The sequence below is a fragment of the Fukomys damarensis genome, unplaced genomic scaffold (assembly GCF_012274545.1).
Source record: "Fukomys damarensis isolate Sample0158 unplaced genomic scaffold, DMR_v1.0_HiC HiC_scaffold_16, whole genome shotgun sequence".
Classification (NCBI taxonomy): Eukaryota; Metazoa; Chordata; class Mammalia; order Rodentia; family Bathyergidae; genus Fukomys; species Fukomys damarensis.
Window position 1 is genome coordinate 79,878,949 of NW_022900928.1, and position 25,581 is coordinate 79,904,529.

General features: G+C 41.5%; 1 protein-coding gene and 2 long non-coding RNA genes across 7 annotated transcripts in view; 2 read left to right on the forward strand and 1 right to left on the reverse strand.

Moving 5' to 3' along the window:
• LOC104874831 overlaps positions 1 to 12,462 on the reverse strand; it is a 64,136-nt gene extending 51,674 nt beyond the window's left edge. Inside the window, exons 1-3 of one of the 3 annotated variants that reach the window (XR_783889.1) lie at positions 12,303 to 12,462; positions 9,681 to 9,742; positions 5,013 to 5,279 (exon numbers count right to left, since the gene is read on the reverse strand). This is a non-coding gene — a long non-coding RNA (uncharacterized LOC104874831). Of the gene's footprint in view, positions 1 to 5,012; positions 5,280 to 9,448; positions 9,534 to 9,680; positions 9,743 to 12,302 lie in introns of those variants that run through there. The other 2 variants (XR_783887.1, XR_783888.1) reach the window with 2 other exon arrangements.
• Positions 1 to 25,581, forward strand: part of Ntm (neurotrimin) — a 953,915-nt gene that overhangs the window by 617,480 nt on the left and 310,854 nt on the right. The gene's annotated exons all lie outside the window — the stretch shown is intronic.
• Positions 23,124 to 25,581, forward strand: part of LOC104874845 — a 61,905-nt gene continuing 59,447 nt past the window's right edge. Inside the window, exon 1 of the long non-coding RNA XR_783890.1 lies at positions 23,124 to 23,152. This is a non-coding gene — a long non-coding RNA (uncharacterized LOC104874845). The remainder of the gene's footprint in view (positions 23,153 to 25,581) is intronic.

Consider the following 25,581-nt stretch of genomic DNA (forward strand, 5'->3'; position numbering starts at 1 on the left):
CTGCGATCACCCGGCGGCGTGCGCGTGAGCTCCCGGCCAGCGCGGGAGCTCCCGGCCTGCGCGACAACAGACCCAGGAAGGACCCAAGGACCCCAGAGGGGGTTTTTTTCAGCTGCCTGCCTACCTGCCTGTCTGTTTGGAAATTTTTTATAGACTCCAGTTCTTTTCTGTGCTGGTCATTTATGGTTTGCATCTCTTGCTTTAGCTTCTCTAGACTGACTGATCATTTGTTTTATTAGGATCAGTATCTCTTTAATTACATCTCATTTGAATTCACCAAATGCCTTATTGATTCAGTTTGTTATGTCCACTGTCACTACTTTAGATATTTTGGCTGTGTGGCTTGATTTCTTACCCCTTATTTACCCATGGATTAGCTTTGGGGGAGTTGGGAGCTTTTCGATGCATCATGATACCTTGTTTTCTCATGTTTCTATTTTTGTTTATTTATGTGTTTTCATTTCTGAGTGTTGCACATTAATTATAGTGGGTGGCTTTATTGCTGGTATGTATGGAGACCTAGCTAAAGCTTACTTTTCAGAGATGTCTTCTATGTGTGGCTAGTATGTCTTTGCTTTTGTCCAGGATTCAACCACCTGTATTTATTTGGGAGGTGAGATTGCAGCCTGTTTGGCCCAGAACCCAGTTCTCTTGGAATGGGCTAGAGTATTGTTGATCATTCCCAGGCAGTCGAGGTATTGACGTACCATGAAAGCCAATTGATAACCACACCTAAGTCCCCTTAGTTAAAGAACTAAAATCAGCAGGAACAATAGCATCAAATACAAATAGGATATTGATGAACTCTAAGAACTAGTAATGTACTACCTTTAACCTTAGAAAACAGATCTATAGTTATAATGCAAATTCTAAGACAAACCAGATATTTGTATGCAATAAATAGCTGCCATCAGAGCAACTTTACCTCTATTAACAGTAGAACAGTGTTCACCATCATAAGATTAATTATCTACAGATTAATTAGTTAATTATCTACAGATTTATAAAGGTTAATGGTAACACTAGTAAGGATATAGGCTGTGAAAACATAATTTGAAAAATTAAGCAATGAAAGATGGGAGGAATGTGCTAAAATTGAAATAAAGGACTATAAAGGACTATTATAGAGTAAAAGAAAATGAGTAGTATTATAGATAAGTAACAGAAAAAACAACAAAGGATGCAAAATAAAAATAGAGAACTAGAGGAAAATAACAAAAATAATAAGGGAACAAAGTAAAAGAGTTAGCAAGGGGGGTAGTGAGAAAAGAAAGAGAAGAAGAGGGAGAGGAAGAGGAAGAGAAAAAGGACCTACTCAAACAAATAAAGTAATAATAAAAAAAGGGGAAAAGATAATGGTTAAACTCCAAACTCCACCAAACAACAGCAGCAACAACAACAACAACAACAACAAACCATAAAACAATACAAAGCCTAGTAGAGGAAAAAAAAAATTGAAAAATAATTGGGTCAGATGAAGTGGGGGAAAAATGTCCTGTGTATTTCCAAATGAACGGTTTTCTTACAGAAACTGCAACCTTGAAATCCAGGAGGTCACAGTCCTCTCTGCCCCTCTTTATAGTCTGTGGGTGTATTGGTGACATCTTTGCTCAAGAAGTTCCTCATCTGTAAAGCTTTCCCCATAGCAACCAAGACATGGGCCCAGGGTGAGGGAGGGGCAGAGGTCACTGGGTCAAGATGTGAGTGGGTTTGAGGCACTTGGTGTAGACTTTGGCGGGCCTGGGACAGACACTGCATACCAGGTCAGGACTCTGGCAGATGTGAGACCAGCTCAAAGTGCCATTGGACAGGTAGGCTTGAGGTACTCTGGCTTGATATGTTGGGCAGAGACTCGTGTAGGTCCAGGATGGTCAATGGAGACTCAGGTGGAGCAAGAACCAAATAAGGAATTGGTCAGATGGAGACTCCAGTGGGGTATAGGACCATCTTGAGGGACCAGGAGCAGTCTCATGAGGGCCCGGAGTTCTCAATGGGGACTCATGTGAGCCCAGCACTGATGTGTCAGACGAACAACACAGGGTGGTGGGTGAGGGTAGAAACCTGAGCTGGCCTGGGGCACCTGTTATAGACTCCAGCGGGTTCAGGACCAGAACTGGTAGCCAGATGGAGACTCTGGAGTACATGGGACCAACTCAGAACACCAGAGGGCGGCCCGTCTATACTTGAGGCTCCCAATGGAAACCCAAGTTTGTCAGGGACTGATGCATAGAGACTTTGATGGCTCAGAGAGGCTCTGGGAGCTGAGTGGAGAATCACATGGGTCAAGAGCACCAGGCAGAGATTCAGACAAGCTTGGGACCCATGCTGAGTGCCAGGCAGAGACTTTGGAGGGCCTTGTGCTGGCCTCATGTGCTAGGCGGAGACTCAGACAGGTTTGGGCCACCTACTGGAGACCCACATACATCTAGGACTGATGTGAGGTGCCAGATGGACTTTGGTGCACCCAGGGAAGACACAGGGAACCTGATGCTGAGTGAGGGCTCCAGCAGGCCTGGAGCACAGGAGGAAACTCATGTGGGTCTAGCATACCCAGTGGATACCCAGGCTACCCAGGAGTGATACTGGATATTACAGACTCTGGCAGGTCCAGGGAAAGTCTGGGGCGATAAGCACTGGTTGGAGACTCATTTGAGCCCAGGGTGTGAGGCACAAACTCAAGCCGGTCCAGTGTGGGCAATCAGTGCCAGGTGAAGATATTGGAGAGTGTAAGATCAATTTGAGGCACCAGGTGGCTACTCAGGCAGGCCCAGGACACTGAGTGGGGACTCAGGTGGGCATGGTACTGATATGGGATACCAACAGTGACTCAGGAAGGCACAGCCAGCCAGGTACCCTTGACAATTTGTTTATCATCTTCTAGCTGCCCAGAGTTAGGTGGGTGATGAGTGAATGTGCCCCTGCCTTTGGTGAGCACTGAGAAGGATGCTGCAGGAGTGCAGCTTCCTCAGTGTTTGGAGAGGGGCTGATGAGGCAGAGGGCCTGGGAACCCAGAGTCTGTCTTGGGAGCCTATTCTCCGCAGTGCTTCTTGGTTCCTTTTGTCTGTTTGTCTGTTTGGGAAGCTCTCAGGACAGCTGCTCCCAGGATGCGAGAGGGTAGAGGTTATGGGCAGACCAGTCCCAGTGGGATAGTTTTCCCTTTTTACCTATATACTGTCCAGATGTTTGATTTGATCCGTGTCTTCTTTCAAATTGATTATAACAGGTTGTAAGTCCCTCCCCCACTTTCAATTACCTGAGGTTTTTTTTTTTTTTAATTAAGTTTGGTACTTTTTAGATAAACAGTACAGTTACATTCATCATGGGGATCTTGTACCTTTGCATGATATAACTTGGTTCTTGTTTTTTTTTTCCCCATTCCCCACCTCTCCCTTCACTTCTTCCACCCTTCCCTATTTACAAAGACTTTGTTTCCAATTTTTCCTTTTCTCATATTTTTTTCTTTTTCCTTCTTTCACCTCCCCTCCTCTTCCTACTTCCCTTACACCTTTAGACCTTTTCTTCCTATTTCATATTATCAATGATACAATTTGAGTTTTTAGTTGATTTTCCCAGAGTATCTCCAGTGTGAGCAATGTTGGATCTCTCCTTCTATGGCAATTTTTGTCAAATAAAAATATTATAATGTGTTCTCATTCACTTTATTTACTGGATCACACATTGTTTAAATTTTGGCTCTTCCTTAATGTCAAAATGAACATGAAAAGTAACATTTTGAATGAATCCAGGCCACCGAGATAGCCACAGTAGCACAACGACAGACACAAAAGCGGACTTTCAGAAAGTGACAAGAATGTGTTCAAAGACCAGGGGTGTATTTTGATGGGGATTAGTGGCAATGTGTATTTTCTGCATTATTTTTGGGGGAATACCGGGTATCGAACTCAGATCCTTGTGCTTGCCAGGCAGGTAGCAGAACCACTGAACTAAATCCCTGGCCCTTACTGCAATAATTTTAAAAATTTAAACATTGACTGTATTTTGTGATTGTACCTCATGTTTTAATTTGACTTTTACCCATTAAACTGTTTTGACAACAAAATAAATGGGTTGCAGAGCAGACTCTAAAAATCTCTGCTTTTCATCATGTTGCCTGGGTTGGGAAGGAACTGGCAATCTAGACCACACGCTAAGGACAAGGAAGAATTGATTAGGAGGCGGTGTGTGAGGTAGGCTCTGCTACGTGACTTGAATCAAATGGTTTGTGTCAAATAATTTAGATACTTGGTTGAAGGAATGTGTAAGTACTTAGATGTGTTGCTGTGTGCAACTGGACAGTCAGTTACTTAGCCACTGAGTAGTCATTCGCATTTGCTTAGGACCAAGTATTGTGCACTTACGATATATGATGTGGGCTGCATACACAGAGACGACTCACACACAAGGTCTACTCTAAGGACCGTGTTTTTGTTGCCTGAACCCATTTGGCTACAATAACAGAACACTGTAGGACAGAGGACTCATGAATAGAAAATATTTATTTTGCACATTCTGGAAAGCAGGAAGTCTAAGTTCAAGGCACTGGCAGACTTGGTGTCTGAGAAGGCCCGGTTTCTCGTACAGGTTGCCTTCTTGCTGTGGCCTCTGTGTTTGAAGGAGTAAGGGAGCTCTGAGGTCTCTTTTATATGGGCACTAATCCTGTTCCTGAGGGTGCCGCCTTCATGACCTCATCGCATCCTCAAAGCCCACTTCCTAGCACTAGTACCTTAGTTAGAGGTTCTAATATATGACTTTTGAGTGTAGAATATCATTCAAACAATAACACTTGTATTTCACTAGATGGCTTTTGTCTCATAAGAAGTTAGCCTTTTTATGAGCTCACTTTGTACCGACCCTTTGAGGTGGTTATCCAGCTGTACTCCTCTGTCCCCAGTAACCTAGGTTCTTACTTGGAAATAGCTGACCATACAGGGGATAATGCACTGGGCTCTCTCCTTTCCTCTATCTTGAAATGGGATTTGTACATAAAAATTGAGCTATTCTTTGTGCCCCGGTGGCATATTGAGTGACAGTGGTTTTCTAAGTATTCCCTATAAATGATGGTTGTGGACACGATGAGGTAGGTTTATGGGTTTTGTCATCACCTCTTTTGCCTGAATTAAATTTTCTCCCTAAGTCAGGAAAATGAACAATGCCACATTCAGTTAGACAAGTGTTCTCTAGAGAAATTGATATGTGTGGCTCCATGGGTAGTGCCTTCATTTTGACAGTTTTCTGAGTCTGATGAATTGATTGCCAGTAGAGCCAATTAGGCAGCCAAGCTTCCAAAGGAAAAAAAAAAAAAAAGAGACTATGACAAGAGGATTCTAACAAGACCACGCACTTGAGTAAGCATTAGATAATGCCCAAGCATTAGCATTGTACTTCCTTATCTTAAATGTATAACAGTGAGCCTGTTATTTTGGAATGAGTAAATAGACCAAGATATCTTAGCACCAAATGAAATAGAAAACTCTTTCTGATTCTGCAAATATTTCCCTTCTGGACTATCTTTCACTTTGTTTTAATTGGTACAGTAGAGTTATTGATACTATAGTCAATCACTGAGATATGTTAAGTAAACTACTGATGATTCTCTTAAAATAGTATGGGCTGCAAGACCTTTAAGTATAGTTTTCTGTGATTGTATTATATTATCCCAAACATGATGTCTTAACAAGAAAAACTGATAAAAAATGTACTAATTAACAAAAATAATACCAACTAACATATCAACTGATATGTCAATGCATGTTTTCATGTATATGTAACCATTTTTACAAAAATCAACAGTAGCTTATTTCATAGTTTGTTCTTATATTGTTTCATAGTGTTTGATTTACTTAGCATAGAATTACAATATGATATTGCAATAAGAATTATACATGGTATAAAAGAAATTGATTCTTGATAATTATCCATTTGACAAATGGGAGGAGAACAGATTAAATATATTAAATGTTAGTGTAACCATGGGTTTTAGTAAGTTATCCAAAGGAAGTATCAGTTGCTCTCATAGGATGTTTAAGTGAAAAATCTATCAACAGGCTCTAAGGTCTATCAGTCAGCTTTGGCCAAGTTCTGATGCAGTTCTTTGGCTAAGTTCTGCTGCAACTCCTGGTACTTCCATGGCTTGCAATGAAAAGGTGGGCTCTGTGTGTGTGCTTGTTCATGTACACATGTGGACACATGCATGTACATATTCACTTAGTCCCTGGACCAAAGCCTGAAGGAGTTGGTTTTATTTGGAACATGCAGTCTTGCTCCCGAGGGAAAGATTGGCTGAAACACGTGAATTATTGTAGGCTCCATTTTGTAGTAATGCATGGTATCTCTGTTCCTTTTTCCTTAGCCAAGGCAAACCAGATGGCAAGAACAGATGTTAGGGGGTGAATAGTGCTTTCCAAGAGAGAAGATGCAGGTATTTGGAGCAATAAAATATAAAAAACTTTGTATTATTATTATATATCACTAGAATGTTGAAATATGGGGTAGAGAAATCAATCATACCCTAAAAAGCAACCAGTAAATTTAAGAGAATAGATTTTGTTCACTATATTTTAAGGGCAAAACCCATAAAGGTTAAAAAAAAACAAAACAAACAAACAAACAAAAAACACTTTTACAATACATTTTCAAATCTCATAGATGATAAATGGGAAATTGTAGATTTGAATTGAAGTATAAAGCTGACATTCTTCCTGACCCTAACCTTAAAAGTGGCACTTTTCGTAATATGGTCATGCTTCATGTTGTCTTATCATAGTGGAAACTGAAATGAAGCGTGAAAATGCTTTGGGTATAGGATGCTGCAAAAGTTTTAAAAAATTATGTATTTATATTTTTATATTTTTAAGGTGATCAGTACTGAACATTTAAGGTGGTTTTATTGTCCATGGAGATGATCTTTATTTTTAGCATTAGGATTCGTGTGTGTGTGTGTGTGTGTGTGTGTGTGTGTGTGTGTGTGTGTGTGTATGTAAAATCAGGTTCCTTTGGTTTTCTACCGGACCTTTATAAAATGTTCTTATAGATCCTGCTAAAGCTGCTGAGTTTCAAATCAGGAATTAGTTCTGATTCTGTTGATGTAAACCTAAACAGAGTGGAGAAACATAATCCACCTTACTGTGTTATTAAGATTTCAGATGTACCGTTTTGATAAAAGCTTGCAAGTACAAAATTTGCTATCAAGCCTAATGTAGCATGGAGGATTTTTTCTGAGCTAGCAAAGGATCACATTTTCATCTCCTGTGAAGCCGGGACTAAGTTCTATAAACTATTTTCCACATTCTTGCTTTATTCTTAAAAAAAAAAAAAGAATGAGAGGAACAGTGAGAAAAGGAAAGAAGTGATAAAGAAGGAAATGAAAGAAAAGAAAGAAAGAAGAAAATGTATTTCTTTTTAATCTTAGTCTGAATTTAGTGAATGGACTATGAAATCAGTCCTAGTAAATCACATTCCATATATGCAATATACATAGTCTCTAACCTGAAATAAGAACATTAAGTTCAGGAAAACCAATGCAGCATACTACATGGGTATTTAGATGACTCATACAGTTCAGTTCATGTTTGCTGTACATTTAAGAGTATGGTGTACATATAAAGGAGATATAACATCCTTCCAGCTACTGAGGTGTTCCTCCTGAAGACCTACATTAAAGCATCTTGGGCAGATGCTTTGGAAGTGGGAGTTAGCCACTTACCAGGCCAACTATTTAAATACTGGATGACCAAAAATTTCCTATTTTTCATTTATTTGTACAAGACAATATAACAGGAAATGTAAAAATATCAATTTTGTCAAATATATTCAGTACAATAATCGACTGGTTGAAATGACACCTGTGCAAGCAATAATTGAGATAGTACGTAAACAAATGCTTTGCTAGAGTGACGCTTCGGGTAAACTGTTAAGTGGTTAAGTGAGGCTATTCCCATTGGACCTGCTTTCTTCTCCCTAAAACAGAAAAAAAAAATACAAAAGAAAAGAAAAGAATCTCTCTACTATGTTGTATAGTTGACAAAAGTAGTTCCATAATAAGAGGGTCTTATCTGGAAGTCTGAGATTGAATCATAGGCCACAGACAGCTGTTTTTTCTGTCCTTTTCTTCCTTTGATATGTTTTGATTAATTAGTATCAATAGGTGATTAATTAAATAATTATTTTGGTTTTTATTTCACAGATGTTCATGAGTTCATTCTATGTGCTCAGCATTGAGCTAGTTGATTGAGAACCAAAGGGAAAAGCATAGCCCTTTATCTTTATCTTGAGATTCAGTGGGGGAAACAGAGGGGGCAGTCAATAGATTGAATGCCCTGTGACAAAAGCCACATCAGCTATAAACAAGCTGCTTTAGGACACAGCAGGAAAATACATTTTGTAAACTTAAAAGCCCTAGTAAAGGTTCTAAAGGAGGCAGAAATTGAAATGAATGTATATGGATGAGCAGATCAATGACCCAGGAAAAGAAAGTGGAAAGGGCATCCTGGACATGATAGGTGGTGACGTGCCCACAGGTAGACAGGCAGGAAGCAGCAGATGCCAGTGGTCATGACAAGTCACGAAGTGTGGCAGACGTGGGGATGGCTGGGGGGCGGCACACATGTTAGAGTGAAGTAAAATTCATGACTCACTGATGTCCATGTTTATTAACCTGAACAATTGTGGATACTTGTATGGAAACTGAAAAAATCTGTTGTTCACGAAAGAAAACCTGTTGAAATTATATTATATATTTCATATGAAGTGATTTGTTAGAGGTATAGCATATTCATTCAGGAGGGACCCAAGGTTTAATCTGAGGCAGGAGTTATGCAAATAGAGATCACACATATTTAGAGAGTAGAACCGGCAGTTTGTTGTCTCAATTACAGCCAGCACAGGACAAGAAATGCATCTAGAACAACTTCCATACTTTTGGCCTGAATAATGGAGTAATTAGTTGACAGAGGAAGAGAAACGGAGTTTGCAGAGGAAGATGATAAGCAGAGTTTTGACATCTTGTGTTTGAAATGCCTACAGGGCTTCCACTTGTGCAAATCCCAGAAGCAGTTGGAGATATGGGCATTCTGGGCTAAAGATAATGCTTTTGTAATCATTGTTTTCAAATGATAGATGAAGACATGTATGTGTGGATTTCCTAGGGTAGATATAATTAAAGACAAAGACAAGAAGTCTGTAACTTTTAGAGACATAAAAAAAAATTAAAGGGGAATGAGAGGATTCAGAAAGAGCAACCCATAAAGATGATACAGAAATAGCAACATTAAAAAACAGTAAGGGAGTCTAGTGCCCTTAAAGGTAGAGAGGCTAAAGACAGCCAGTGGTATGAAACATCAGGGTCAAGAAAACTCACTGGATTTGAATAGCAATGATTAAATGGTAATCTCGAAGAAAAATTTTATTCTTTGTTATCATTTCCATATATCTGACCTCCTCACCTTAATGGCAAGTTTCACTCTGCATTCAGTGAGTAAGCATTCTGTGAGTGGGGCTGGGAATCCTGACACACATAATTTCTGGGAGCTCAAAATCTACAGGAAGATAATGGTGGTGTTATAATTTTGGATTTTATTTTTAGTTATTACCATCAATCTCTTACTATGCCTAATTTATGAATTAAATTTTACCATAGATATGCATGTATAAAGAACAACATAGTATGCAGGGTTCAGCGCTACCTGTGGTTTGAAGCATTCACTGGGGGTCTTGGGACATGTCTTCTTCAGCCAAGGTGGGGTGGCTGTGAAAAGATGATAGGCGAAAGCCATAAACTCCAATAGACATATAAATAAAGCATTAAAGCAGCCCACAGGAATGATATCTAACTCTTTAGCCAAGTATGTAGTCAATAAATATTTTCTAAATCAACACCAAATACATGTTGGTGTAAAAATGAGTGGTGTCTTCAGGAAGTGCCCAGAGGCAGACCATCCAGTGCAGGTGTGTGTATTAGCAGCAAGGAGTGTGCTGAGAAAAACAACTCCTGTCTCTGTGTTTCCTTAAACACTCATATTTTTCAGGGTTTTATCATAAACCCACCAGTCTCTTTTGACTCTGTACAGGCATTGAGGACTATTTTATCCCACTTCAGTGATTCTGGCCTTTGGGCCACTAACTCCTCAATTTATGTTGCTGGCCTTTTCTAGACACTAGATATATTTTTCCAGCTGTCTATTGGACATTTCTCCCTGTGTGTCTCCCATACTTCCTATTGGATGAGGCTGTAGGTCCATATGCACATCCTGAATCCCACACTAAACCTGTTTATCCCCTTAGTACCTGGCAACTGGCCCCTGGCTCCTGGCCAGATGCTCTAGGGCCACCTCAGACCCCACTTCCTTGTTTCCTCCTGTGTTCTGGGTTTAATTTTGAATGCCTTTTATTACCATCAGTATGCATGCTGCCATTGTGATGTTTCTGACACTTGTCACTTCTCACCTGCGCTTCTGAAGCTAGCCAGGTTTCTGCCTCAGATTCTCCCATCCTCTAATGCATCCTCCTAGTCATACTGGCATTTCCACCTCTTGAAGCCAGTACCCTTCTTCAGTTGTCAGTAGCTCCATGTTGAGTATGGATTACCAGCTAAACACTTAGTGGGTCATGCAGCACCTTATGAATCTTTCTCCGGTCTAGGTCTGCTTGACATTATTTCACAGAATTTTATTTTTGTACTATTGTCCAGCAATGGGACAAATATGGGGTTCCACAGGCCTTCTGCTGTCATGGCTTTCCTGTTCTCATGACTGCTGGTTAGTGCGGTGGCAGGTTGGCATAGGCAAATAAGAGCCTTCTTAACGGAAGCTGGTCCTGGGAAGCTATTCAGAGTCAGCCAGAGTTGGAGAGGGGAGAATGGCCCATACTGAGATTCTGAGTGAAAAAGAAATGTGACGTGGCCAAGGCGCAGCCCACCTGGCTGGAGGATGTTGGGCAGAAGGGCAGAGCGGAGAGGTGAGGGAGCCTGGTGCTGTGCCGCAGGCAGATTCTGCCAGCCTGCGAGGACCACCACAGGCACTGTGCTTGTGAGTTGTCAGGAATACTGTAAGAGTTTTAAGGAGCAGTGAGGTGGGACATTTTAAGAGGACTCTGCACGTCACGAGGAGAATGGATTAAAGGAGGCCAAGAGTCAGGCAAAGAGTCTAGCCAAAGCTGGGTCACCCTCCTGTCCCCTGCGCCCACCACACTGTACCTGACACTCGGAACATTGCCTGAGTAAGGGAATCAGTGTCCAGACATTTTCATGTGGAGAAGATGAGGCTTTTGGACACTGCTGGTGGGAATGTAAATTAGTATAGTCATTATGGAAAACAGAATGGAAGGTTCTCAAATAACTAAATATAAAATTTGTCGTAATACTCGGCAAACATACTTATGAATATTTATCCCAAAGATCTTAACTAAGTACCCTGAAGAGATGTTTGAATTCCCATGTTTGTGGCAGCACTATTCACGACAGCCAAGTTAAAGAGTCGCCCCTAAGTGCTCATCAACTGATGAGTGGATAAAGGAAATTGGAATATATACACAGTGGAGTATTACTCAATCCTACAAAAGGAGGAAATTTAATTATTTACCACAGCCGGGATTGAATTAGGCAACGTTACATTGAGCAAAATTAGAAAACTCAGGAAGACACTTCTGAATAGAATCTAAAATAATTGAACTTCAGGAAGCAGAGAGTGGACTAGTGGTTACCAGAGAACAGGTGGCAGAAGGGTGCGGAGATGGTAACTAGAGAGTGCAAAGGCTCATTAGGTACGGAGAATGAGTGATTACTGTTTCTGTCTGCGTGGTGGTGAATGTCACTCATAGTTGAGTTCTGTTCATTCCAGTATTCATGAGAGGGTGAATCTGGAATATTCTTGTCATGGAAGGGGTCGGATGTGTGAGGTGATGGGTGAGTTGGTGGCTTGATTTGATCATTTCACGTTGTATTAAAATCATAATATCGCTGTATACCCAATACATATGTACAACTATAATTTTAAAATGTGTAACTTAAAAATGTAAACCTTCCCTACAGGGACTGATGTTCTAGATACAGCAGATGTCTCACTGTCTCTACAACATGGTTGCTTTATACCTGATGCTACTGCACTGGTTTTTTCCTACCAGAAATTTCAGACCTGTTCTTTGGGAAATGGCAAAAATTCTGTTTGTTCATTAAAATACTACTCAAACCTTGCTGTATATACCTTATGTGTTTTCATTCTTAGAGTGTCCACGTGTGGCAGATATTTTATCCCCACTTTGTGGATAAGGAAAGAGAGGGTTACAGAGGTAAAGGACGTGCCCAGTCATACCTGATAGTGTCGTGGGATTTTCAGCCGGGTCTTGTCATCTTCACATTTGTGCTCCCCACCCTTCAAGGCTCCTGGAGACATGCATGGCTGAAGAGGAATAATTGTGGATTGTGTTGTTGCTATGATCCTGAGATCTACTCGGCTGGCTGCTGTATGCTTCATTTGGCCAGGTCTCTCAGGACCATGCTTTGTGACATAGTCTCCTTCCTTGCTCTGTCACACCCATCCCTCTGGACAGAGAGAGCTGCTTCTGTTAAAGGGAATTCACAAAACAGTACCTCACCCAAATGTATCAGTTTTATGTCTCTCTCTCTCACTCCCCTGGATGACACACAGATTCCTTAGTGGGTCCCACTTTCTGAACATGGTGGTCTTCACTGTGGCCCCTGCTGCATCTGGATGCCCTGCTGGAACATTAGCAGCCATGCTCCATCCTCAGTACCTCAGTGATCCATATCTCCATCTCCTGGAGACTCTTTGAGATCCAAAATGAGCTCCCATTACTTCTGCTCCCTTAGTTTCTCTCTGTGGGGTCACGAGGACCAGAGTGGGCTAGCTTGGGAAATCCAGCCCCTCTGTTCCTCCTGTCCCTTTCCCTGCCTGGGAAGCAGCTCACTCCTCTGTGATCCTCTGCTTGCAATGGCCATACTGCATTGTTCCTGTCCCTCTGCCTATGGTCTCTGAACAACAACACTGACTTATTGAGGTTCCATGTGGAGCACTCAAACTGGATTCATTTGGATGACTTAAGATTTTCGACTGAGGCACAGGCTCAAGTTGTCTCAGTGATGATGACCCATGTCCTTGATGAGTTCACAACTAAGCTGCTGTGCCTGGGAATGGGGAGCAGGGAGGGTCACTAGTCTGCAGACACAGGACAGGCTCTGGCTGGGTGAAGGGTGCTGTTGCTTTCATGGACACATTTCCACAGATCTACATTGGACATTTTAATGCTATGATCTGTGTTTCTGGTCCCAATTCTTTTCCTTTTTTTCTCTCATTTTTTCCCCTTCCTGTAATGCAGGTGTCATAATAATGGGAACATGTCCTTGAAATAGTGCTCTGGAGCCTGTGATTCCCTGGCAGCTTCATGTTTTATCTTTCAATGAAGGCTCCTTCTTGCCCTGGCCTGTTACCTTCAGCTCCTATTGTGCATGGTGAATAGCATCAGCATCTTAGCATCTGTTGATCTCAAATGGTGAAGAGCCAGAATGCTGTGGATGTCTCATCCCCATCTTGCATCCTTCCCTACCCATCCAGTGCCTCTCTCCTTCTGCCCCCAACCTGCCCTCTTTTTAGGCATCCCCCTACCCCCAACAGTGTCCCTCATCTTTCCTGGGGGCCTTGTAAATGTACAGACCATTTAGACTTTAAGACAGTGGGGCCACTTTTCATCTCAGGCCAGGCTGCTGCCTGGTTTTACGGGGTCATAAAAGTCCTGACAGGAGTCATAAAAGCCTCCAATTGCACTGCAGAAACCCTTGGAGTATATTTTAAGGGCCCCTGAGTTTTCATTTTGCTGCTTTTATGGGGACTCGTAAAAGCTGCGTGGTGCAAGCCCACTGATTGGCTGCTCAGCACGGAGGTAGTTAAAATTATAGCTTTAGACAAATTGTTCCAGTCCCCATAAATCATCATCCAGCATGTGGCAAGGGGGAGGCCTCTAGCTCTGCCGCATCCCTGTGGCCTTTCTTGTCCCACCGCATAGACAAGCCTGTGGTCCAGGACACCCTAGCAAACCTGCTATCTTTCCCTGAAGCCTTCATTGCAAACGGAATACTAGTTAATCAACCAGCTGTTTCTATACATTTTACCAAACAGCTGGTGGAATTTTTTGCTTCCATGAGCTTGATCTTTAAAAAAAAATCCTGATTTTTTAAAAAAATTAACTGATGCTAGAAAGATATGGTCTTAGGTTCCATCAGCCTGGCTGCAGTCTGCTTGCTGGGTTTAACCTACTCTCCACCCCACCTCACATGCATGGTTTCCTTCCTTTCTCTTCTTTCTATTGCTGTCTTGTCATATCCATCATATCTCATGATGGACCAGTGTAAGCCCAAAATGATGAACGGGGATGCCATTTTCTGGATGCACCCCAATCTCTACTGATTGTACCTGACAGATCACCAAACCAGCTTGGGTGTTACAAGAGGCTATATTGCTTTGTGCCATTATCAACTTTTTATTAGCTTGTAGCTCAAATATATCATGAGATAAGCATTCCCAAGATACTGATTGGAAAAGCAGGCTTGGTTTTCCTCCTCTTTTCTTCAGATCCAAACTCAGTCAGTCCCTGTTGAATTACAGTGCTAACAATTTGTACAACAATCAGACTCTTCAGCTGTAATTTGGAAGTTTGGGAGGAAAGGACTAACCCGTCACTATTTTGGACTCTCTTCTTTTTCGGGAAAGAAAGCTTTCAAGAGAGGATATGATGGTGGTAGAAGCAAGGAATAGCCTCTGCCCATGTCCCCTTTGCAGAAATATGCTGCTTCTGTTTGTGTGTTCATTTCTGTTCTCATAGCAACCACCTTTTCCCCCTGCTATTTCTAAAGAGCACGTGCTTGTGGGAGTATCACTTTTAAAAAAACCTGATGTTTACGCCTCCCTTCCTGGAGATTAGCCAAGTCAATACCTCCAGCAGCACACAGTATCATAGGACTTGAGAAATGCCCAGCCAGGTGCACATTGGTGGGAGAGCCCAATGAAATGGGGAGGAAGGCGTGGGGTGGGCAGGGGAGGCAAGGGAGTGTTTTACTGTGGATTAAGAGGCAGCATTAGCCTGAGAAATAAGGGCCAGACACATGAGAGGAAAACCCTTCCACCATTAGTTCACTTTCTGAGTCATGGTTGGCAGAGCAACCCTTTCAGGGCAGGGAGGAGAAGGGATGCAGGCTTGGCTGCAAATTTCCTGCATAAGTCAGAGGAGAAAACTGGGTCTCTCCTGACATATGCCTCTATTTTAAAGGGCCTTATTCTTTTCTTAAATAAATGAACCAATCACAAAGGTTACAGGCTATGTGAGAGAAAAACACATCTTATTTTTGTCTTGCTCTAGTTTTATATAATTATTATATCAACTGTGGCTGATCAAAGCATTCATTAAAGAGAATCTATCTCTCCCATGCTTTTGTTGCAGTTTGGAGAGATTTGACAGGCTTTATATGTCTCTGGGTATATTTCCCTTTTTCTTTTTCATGGTTGATTTCACTCTTTTTCCTCTCCTCCTCCCTTTACTTCATACTGGTGATTTCTGCACACTTTTTTTTCCTCCTTTTAATCTTCCCACCTGGCTTAATCAAATCCCTTTGGGGCACTGATGAGACCACGAGCTGAGGTGGCTCTAGGAGTTTTATCTCTGTCCAGAAGTGGATGTTGTGGCTGACCCTCCTCTGGTCATACCCCTGTCAAGCTCTCCCTTCCCAACTCTGTCATCCTCAAAAACTCTGGCAAAGAACTCCTGCCAGTCTGCCATCTTGGCTACATTAAATTCACTGCCTCAGTGAACTCATCTGGAAAAAAAAGGGAGAATAGTAGTAACAAATTTCATGAAGTTGAGGATTGATCTCTTCTGCTGTCCTAAAAAGTCTTCTCCTAAAGACAAGCAAATAGCTTGAGCCCCTTTGGTCAGCCATGAGGGAAATTCTAGGCCAGCCGAGAAGTTTATGACTTTGATTCCTTTTCTCTGTGCACACCCTTACCTTACAATGTGGTTGTTGCTGTTCATCCTTTCATTACTTCTGCGCTATCTTTCCTGTGGAGGTTGCTTTAGTTTATTTACCGTAAACCATTTTTCCCAGGGGATTTCAGAACTGCAAATGAATTTCAGAGGATAGGACTTAAATGCAGAAAACATTTGGGGTAAATTGTGTACAAGTACATTTTTCATATTAACATGCCTCTGTAGCCATTGTGTAGCATAATTTTGTGTCATTCTCCACTGGGCTAATGGCAAGCTACTTCACAGATTTATAAAAGCCTGCTTGGTTTTTTTGGCTCTATTTCATTATTCATTCTTGTATTCACTCATTCAAAGAAGAAAGTATAGATTCTGTACTGGGCACTCTGCTGGAGCCTGTGGATACAGAGATAAATACAGAGACAGTCTCTGCCCATTGAATGTAATAAACCAGTGGGATAAGAAAAGACCATAATTAGTTGTTTACTACGCATTGTGGAAAACACAGTGAAATAGTAGGAGGAAGTGGCAGCAAGAAATGACTTTCTGGAGGTGCTGACTCTGAATTTTCCTCCAGAATGAGGAAAGGATGTTGTGCATAGGGGAAGCAGCATAGGAAACTCACAGACACAGAAGGCGGCTTGGTAGGTGAGTGGCATCCTTAGTTATCTCCTGAAGAAGCTGAGGTGGGAGAGGTCTTCAGCTGAAAAAAGGCCAAATAGCAATACAAGGATCCAACTCTGGGGGAGTTAGTATTGCAGTATACAAAACATGGGTTTTGGATTACTAAAGAAAAAAACACATCTTCACATATTTCTGTATCCATGTGGGGCATTACAATCCCTTCAGTTTAACAAGCACTTCCTGATCGCCTGCTGGGTGCCAAATAGTATACCAGGTATAAGACACAAAGGTGTAGCTTAGCATAAGCTTTCTGGAGATCAGAAAGTTTGCTTCAGGGTCAGAGTGAAAACATGAAAGAAGCTTATTTACAGCCACACAATTGGATGAACCTTGTAAAGGGAGATGAAGCCATATGTGAATAATGGCCACATAACATTGCTCACAAGTGATTATGGGAAGGAGCCGAAGAGAGAACAATTTCATAGATAGAGATGGTCAAGGAAGGCTGTAGAGAGGACGCAAATGTAAACTAGACCCAAAAGGTCTAGTTATATATAGAAGGGGGAGCCTATGTGAGTAGAAAGATGTGAATTAAAGTGTAATAACAAGAAGCTCCAAAGTGTAAGTAGAAGCCAGTGAATAAGTGAGATTTATAGCAGTAGGTAGAACATTTTGATGTGTCTGTGATAGTCAGGACTGGAGTTATGGTGCCCGCAGATGTCTTCAGATGTCAGGTGAGGATATTGAACTTTTCCTCATGGGCAACAGGGAGTCACCAAAGGTTTCCAGTAGACAGCTGGCATGGTATTGGTCAGACTTCTTTTATGGGCTCTTGGTGGCAGCTTTATTGTACAGACATTGTCAAATTTAATAATTCTTCAGTTATTGGGTATATTAACTGTGGTAGGAAGTCATATCTTTTAATAGGAATTCAGGAATGGGAGGTGCTGATAAGGAAGTGAATTAAGAGGATATCAGAAGCAAAAATTTGGGTTGAAAAGGATAAGTAGGAAAGTTTTGAGGGGCAATGATCCAAGACTAACCCTGCAGTATCGAACTATTTTAAGAAAAATATGATTAATACTCTGCATACAGTGTACAGAAAATTGAAATAATGTCATTGTGCTTGTTTCCCAAACCCAGATGCTTTTGGTCATTGATTCCATAACTTTCTCCTATTACTATTTACCAATTTATGGTTTCTTTGGATGTTGTTGTTTTATTTTACCATTTTCTCCTCATGTCCATGCTTCTCCCCAAGGATCTCAGGCAATCTATTAAATTGTATGGCACCAGATTATTTGAATTTTAATATGACTCCTGGCAGTTCCATGCTCTGCCATCTTGAATCATTATTGAAATTCTCTGCCTCAATGAACTCACCTGGAAAAAACGAGGAAAATGATAGTAGCACATTTCATAAAGTTGAGAATTAAATGAGTTTTCCACATAACAAGTACTTAAATCAATGCCTGCACACAGCATGGGCTGCGTACTGTTAACCACCATTGTTACTATCTACTGTGAACAGCAGAACTTCCTGCTTCTTTTTAAAAAGAAGATAAGAAAAATATGGTCTTAAGGAGCTTTTGTTGTCTGCCTTGGAGGATAGGGCATGGAAGGTGAGGAGTGTAGGTGGAGGAGATGTAATGCAGCTACTGGTAGGTAAGAGTATAACAGAGTACCGAACAGTAAAGCATCCTGCGCTGTTTTATGTGTGATTGACTTTTTAGTCACTTGTTTCCATTTCCTATTTCACCCTAACTATAACCCCATCCTGTGCTTGATTTATTTCTCTGCCTGTGGTTCTCACCTAGTGGGCCACAGAATCTCCTAAAGGTCTCATCCCAGTGGGTTTGATTCAGTGGATCTGGGGTGAAGCAGCATCATTTCCATTTTTAACAATGCCCACGTGCAGCTGATTGCTCTGGTATGAGTTCCACACTTGGAGAATCCCTACCATGCAGTGCTACGCTGGTCACTCAAGAGCCAAATGTTTTCCTATATCTGCCTCCAGGTCACTTCAAGCCCCCACTTGAGACTTCTCTTTCACAGGTTCTAAAACCTACTTTAATTCTTCCTTAGATTCTACACAGAGACTTCCCTGTGCTGAGATGTATTTTTCTTGAATATACAACACAGAGCTACCATCCCTGAAATGTTTAGAATTTATTTCTCATCCAGCCACACATATTGTAGCAGCTCACAGTACTTGTGTGACTTCTTGAGAATCCTTTAGCCCATGAATGGCCCAGACATTGTATCCTCAATTTTCACATCTCATGGTCTTTTTAATCAAATACTAGCTTAATGTATTAGCTTATTTGTAGCACAATTATATTTTGATTAGTCCCTGTTAGCCTAAAGGATGCCTTCAATCTAGATATAAATAATTTAGAATGTTTACACTAAGGGAAATTACAGGGGAGGGAAGAGAAAAAAGGAAAGAGAATTTGTAAGTGTGAGTAAATGAGACAATGAGTGGCTGGTCACAGTGTGTGCAGGTGAAGGCAGGAGACCACTGGAGTTGCACTTTACACTGCTGTCATCTCTGGTCTTGTCTCAATAAGATGCCATTTTGAATTGTTTCAAATCCTCTTCTTTCTTATAATATCATTAAATGTGTCAAGCAAATGTTTTATTCATTAAGTAAAAAGAGAGTATTCCTCAGTTTCTGTTTGTTCTTTATATTCAGTTTTTTGTACGAATGCATCTATGGTTCTTCTGTGGGAGCTCCTTTTTCTTCTTATTCAGTGAATTTTCTCGACTGATCTTTGATATCATAGACCTTTGTGCTGCTTTACTGTCAGCATGGAAACCCGACTTCCCTTGATTAGTCTTCTCTATTACAGGCTAACAGAACTCTCATTATTGGCTCTAAAGAAGTTTCATATGCACACATACATACACAACACATGCAGAGACATAAATAAATGCACTGTGTCAGTTGGAACATCTGTATATCTTTAGTACAATCACAAATCACTCAGAGCCTATGTAGTTCAGGCTACCTTGAGGATTGATTCAGCTTTCAAGTAGCAGAGGGTGGTAAGATTAAAAGGACTGTTCTCATTGAGGACTTTTAAGTAATGACATTATTGGTTGTCCTTTGAGCAGCATGGAGAGATGTTTGAGGTCTGAAATGGAGATAATTTTAAAAGCCACATTAAAAAATGGGGACATATGTACAAGTCCCTCCACAAAAACTGCTACTACTTTACCATCCCACTCAGAGTGACAGTGGGATGCTAGGGAGAAGTAGATCTCAGTGCTCCATTGCATTTGATGTGAATGTGTTTTTACTGATGGCTCTGGATCAGTTTGAGTCTCTTAAAGAGATAGAGAGTGACAGATGCTTACTGAAGCAAAGGACCCTAAATAAATAAATAAATAAACAAGCAAGTGATACATATTTACAGGCCCCAAACCTGGAGATTCTGATTCTGTACCTCAGGAGATGTAAATCCTTCAGCTGACTGACAGTAGCCAGATGTAGATAATTTGGGTTTAGGTTGGGTCCAAAAGACATGAGCTTGAATCTTCTCTTGGGCAACTAATTTCTATAAAACCTTCAACAAGACACTCTCTTGTGAGTCCTATGCTTCTCCTTCTATGGTCATTGTCTTCTAGCCCATCTATACTAGGTGCAAACATCTTGAGGGGCAAATTTCTTGTGAGTCCTATGCTTCTCCTTCTATGGTCATTGTCTTCTAGCCCATCTATACTAGGTGCAAACATCTTGAGGGGCAAATTTCTGTGTATTTTCTTTTTGTCATTTGCTTCCTGCAAAGTGCCAAGTAGTGGCAAACTCTTTAATTCGTTTTAAAGGAAGCAAGGTAGGAGTGAATGAATTTGTGTCATTTGCTTCTTGCAAATTGCCAGATAGCAGGAAGCTCTTTAATTCATTTTAAATGAAGGAAGGTATGAGTAAATGAATTTGTGAATTGATGCTGGAAGGCAGGGACATATGAATGATATCTTGTAGCTGTGTTGCATGTGTCAAATGATATAATCAGACATAATGGGGGCTCCAAAATGTTTGCTTCTCCCTCTTTCATTTTTATATTCTCAAGTTCACGGTAGTGGCATTGTTTCATTTTTTTTTGCTCTTCTTTTTCCCTTTTGAAAGAGGAAAGAGACACTCTGTCTTCTTCCCTCTATTTTCAGTTTCACTTGCAGCTTCCCTCAGCAGATCTCCTTGCATACCTGACTAGCTCACCTAGCTGTACAGACTCTGCCTGCCTGATACCCTTCTTACTTCCTAAAGGAGAAGATTGCTTTTGCCTGGCATATTTTAAAACAACAATAAAATAGGCGTTGAAGAAATGAAAAAAAAACAGTTAAACAGAATTTTAATCACATTTGTATAATTATTAGTGATCTCGTGTTTCCCCCATTAATACAGATTAGTGGGGCATTTCCACATTATCACATAGCCCTTTCCCTCACCTCCTTGGCTTTCCCTTCTTCCGGAAGCCTCCACTCACCCACCTGTACCTTGACTACTCCTTGAATAAGAGTGTGTGGTGTTAGTATTTGAGGGTGTGTAGGAGTTGACAAAAATCCACCTTACAGTCTTTCCATGACTTGGAAACAAACCACATTACCCAGGGAGACTTCACACCTGTGACTCTCAACCCAAAATGTTGAGAAAGCTGGAGAGGAAGGGATGGCCACTGAATACATGGAATTCGACACGTTTGAGTTTCTTTGCCTCTATTTTCTGTGAACAAACTAGCTGTGGGAGAAGTAATTTGGGAAGTAGAAAATGTTTCATTCTGCTTAAAAAAGAGAAGGTAATCTCACAACAGGAAAAGTTAGAAGAATGAGAGAAGGTAAACTTCTTTTGAAAATAAAGGCTTTATTGCAAGAATATCACAGGGCAAAGTATCTCTGCAGGCCTGAAAACATCAGCAAGCCACATGATATGGATTTCTCATACTCAGGCAGGTGTGACCAGGCACCCATTCTGAATTCACAAGAGCTCTAAGACATTTCCTCTGGGGACCAGGCTGAGAGACTGCTGTAACTAGGAATCTCTTTCCTCTAAAGAACTAACACAGCCTGGGTCGCCCACAACTCCCACGGTGCATGTGTTCCCTGGAGTTCCAGGATCTGAAACTCTATGGGCTGCGGTTATAGAATAGCCTTGGGCACCACTGTGGGCCTGTGGAAATCATTGGCAGTTGTCACACAATATTTCAAGCTCTTTGTACCTGGAGCACTTTGTGCAGTGGAATATTTAACTAGAGTTTACCGATGAGAGGCAAGTTGGAATGACCTGCATTACTTGGTGGCGGGGCTGAGCATTTAATTCCAGTGTGAAGCTATTCATAGTCTTTTTTTTCTCTCTGCTGTGAAAACCAGCACTCTGAGGCTATTTCTCATTTCATCAGGAAGGTTCATAAGTAAGTGGAGAGATCCTTTATATTGCCCATCCCACCAACCTGTGTTGATGTTGGCCATTTCAGACTAACTGAACCCATCTGGAGTTATTATAGAGTCTGATTGTAATGCAAAAAATAAGTACCAGTTGAAGCCAAGCTCCTAACAGTGGCTTTAGGGTGAGACTTCAGGGTAGGTTAGAGAACTAGGAATGAAGGGAGGATGGTTATTCATCCCAGGACCACTTGAGACTTGAGAACACTGGTAAGTCTGGCAAGCCAGGGCCAGGACTGAGTCACCAGGAGACTGGAAGGGCATAACTCCTGCCAAATCTTATGTAGCACAGCATCCTGAAATTTAGGTCCTGACCACAACTAAGGCGAAATGAAGATACCCAAAATGTAGGTCTCCAGAGTGATGTTTATAATACTCCCTGTTGTTGCAAGCTGCTTTGGTTTATTTATGCAAAGAATATATCCCCAGGGAGAAAATCAAGTCATATCATAAGTGCATCAGAGAGCTTACTATTTAAGGAATCTTTTTGTGAAGGAGTAATCATGTACTAGATTTGCATTTGCTTTGTTCATCGTGTGTGTGTGTGTGTGTGTGTGTGTGTGTATCAAATTTTTATAAATTTAGGGCACATCAAAATATGCAGCATCAAGCATAGAGTCCAGCAGAGTTAAATTTTCCTTCTAGGTGAGACAAGTTATATAGCTTAACATTGTAATGGGGGGCTAGGTGCGGGGGAGAGCTGAGGATACATATTTACCTAAGAAGTTCTGCAACTTGAAAATGGATCTATGAGGTAGGTTGTGGGACTAAGTCTGAGTGAGGTTCCTTTGGTACAAGAGAGATAAGCAAAGGTGAAAACATGGAGAAGAGAAAAGAAGGCATTGAATTTAGTTTAGATTTTAGACTGGAGTGAGGAGCCAGGAAAACCCACAGTCCTCCGTCATGGCCTGCTGTGAAGCAAGGCCAGAGAGCACATCTGAGGGTTGTGAGTGTGAGTCAATACAAGATTAGGATAAGGACCAGTTTCCTCTGGACACCACCTTGTGAGGTCACAGAACAGTGGAAAGAATGTGAATTGTTATCTAGGACAGATGGAAGATTAGAACTAAGCTTGGTACTTGCCAGTCAGTATGATGCATCTCTTTGGGTGAGATTTTGTACTTACTAAATTTTATTATTATTTTAGTCTTTCTGTGCCTTAGTTTTCCATATGCTAAAGATCATGTTCCCTCCTCATAGTATTGGTGTGAGGCTCGGGAGCTGGTGAATGTGAAGTCCTTCATATTGCAGGTGTCCTTGGGTAGAAAATTAAAACTATCAATATTATTGACTGTTTATTTTTCTTATCACCATAAACATTGCTGTCAAATTGTACATGTCAAATTTGTGATATGGCTTTGATAGATTTTGTTGAAAGAATAAGCCATCTAGTAACCCAAAAAGTAGGGGAATACAAATCATATGTGAGCGTTAAAAGGCAGTATGGCTCTTTCTGAGAATTGCTTGTCTTTGCTTCCTGTCCTTACAAAGCTCCGTACCCTAAATTTCCCCTAAAAACTTGTCTGTGTCATGAAACCCACATTGCTCAGAAAGATTAAAAGCACTTTCAGAGACCCCGTGTGATTATTTTACCCTTTCTGCCCTGTCCATCAGATTCCCTAACCCTGTGATTAAACAATTAAAACATGTCCCTCTTCTTCCCTTTCTTTCTCTTTTTCCTTTCCTATTCTTTCTTTCCTTATTTTTTCCTGTTGTCAGAGCTGTAGGAGTTTCTCTTCCCTTTTTAATTAAGAGCGAATGAAGGTAACAAAATGTTTTATAACTGGAGAGAATTCACCAGCAGGACATCAAGGCAGAAATCCACATCCTGAAAGAAAGGCTCACAGACACCAAATCAGCACTGTGGGGCACGTGTCCTATACTCTCTTGGCACCCCGCTGTCTTATTGCCAGCCCTCCCTCTGCCCATCAGCCTGGAAGCTTTACCTCTGGCAGAAGTTCCCCTGTCTTTTGTTAGGAAAAGCTACAATTGGAAGCTGCTTTTCTAAAGCATTTTTAAACACACAGTGCGCTTCCCTGCAATCACTAGAGCTTGTAAGAATCCAGGGAGTTAATTCTTGCCACCCAGGGAAATGACCTATTTTCCCCGACTTTTGCTGACCCTCTCCTCATTGTGTAGCCGGCTCTCTTTCAACACAGGTACAGTTGAGGCGTGGAACAGCAAGTGACATAGAGGTCTGTCAGATGTCCACATGTGTGTGCTGATGCCGAGCAGGCTCGGGCTAAGAAAACATATGTACAAGCCCAACAAGGACCACTGGATCCCTTTGTAGGGGAATAGTACTGCATGGAGTCTGTCCTAGCTGTGCTCTCTGGTGACTCTGGAGTGTCCTGGCTATTCTGAGGATAGAAATTTTCTATGTAGCCAGTGTTGGATTTGGAGCCCCAAGTCTGACTCATTGCTTTCTGTGCTCTGCTTTACACATTGCACTTGGAAGATGGCACTCCCAGGCTCCTTCTGAAGAAAGGATGCTTTTATTAAAGTCCTGGTCCAAATTGCCTCCCTGTTGCCCTCTTTCTTTATCATGAGACATGATGGGTTATTACATTTGTGATTAAAAAAATCCGTCATCGGTATGTTTTGCTTTTTCAATTTTGTTGGGAGGTGATCAGGGCGTCAGTTCTCAGAGGAGCTGGAGAATGGAGAGGAGGGAATATATTTTGGTATTTAAAGGGCTTGTTTTTTTTAGTGCACTGCTGGTCCCGTGGCTCCAGCCCCTGCAGGCAGTCACTAAGCTGACCACAGACACCCTGTACAAGTTCTGCACAGTAGGGGACAGGAAATGGACTGGCTGCTTTCTAAGGCCAATGACCAGACTATAGAGGTCAACATACATCATTCTGGAGTATTTTAGAAAATCCAAATGCATCTCCTCACCATGGCGGTTCTATACTACCTAGTCAGTTTTTGGTTTCATATTAGCCTCATCCTTACTATGGATTGGATCTAAATATTTCACAAATGACTTTTTTTTTCTCTCTCTAGAGAGAGCATGTGGGACACAAAACCGAACTTTGGCAGCTCAACTAATGTGCAGTTCACTTTTAGTTTCCCTCATCACATAGATAACTTAACATATAGAAGAGTAAGACTTCTGTTTCTCTGTGCTGAGCCCACCCAGGGAAGGACTGGACAGGCAGTGACAGGGTAATTGGCACAGTCTCCAGGTCATTTTCTCCAGATCACTGTCTGTTGTCCCTAGGGCACCCTGACTCACCCACACGCCATCTCAGCCTGATTTTCTGACCATTTCCTCATTTCTCCTCTGTACTTGGGTGCCCTGCCTTGTGCTAGGAACACCCCTGGACCTTTCTCTTTACTCCTTGAACTGACTACAGGGGATTTTTCCTTGTCTTGTCCTGTGATGTGAGGCTTTTTGTTAGGTGACATCTACTATTTTTTAGTCTTTTACTTTCTGCGTTTTGTTTTACTATAGTCCGTTCACATAAATTCTGTGTGACCCAGAGGAGTAGTCTTATTAGCTACCACCCCAGGGCCTCTTGCATTTTCCCCAAC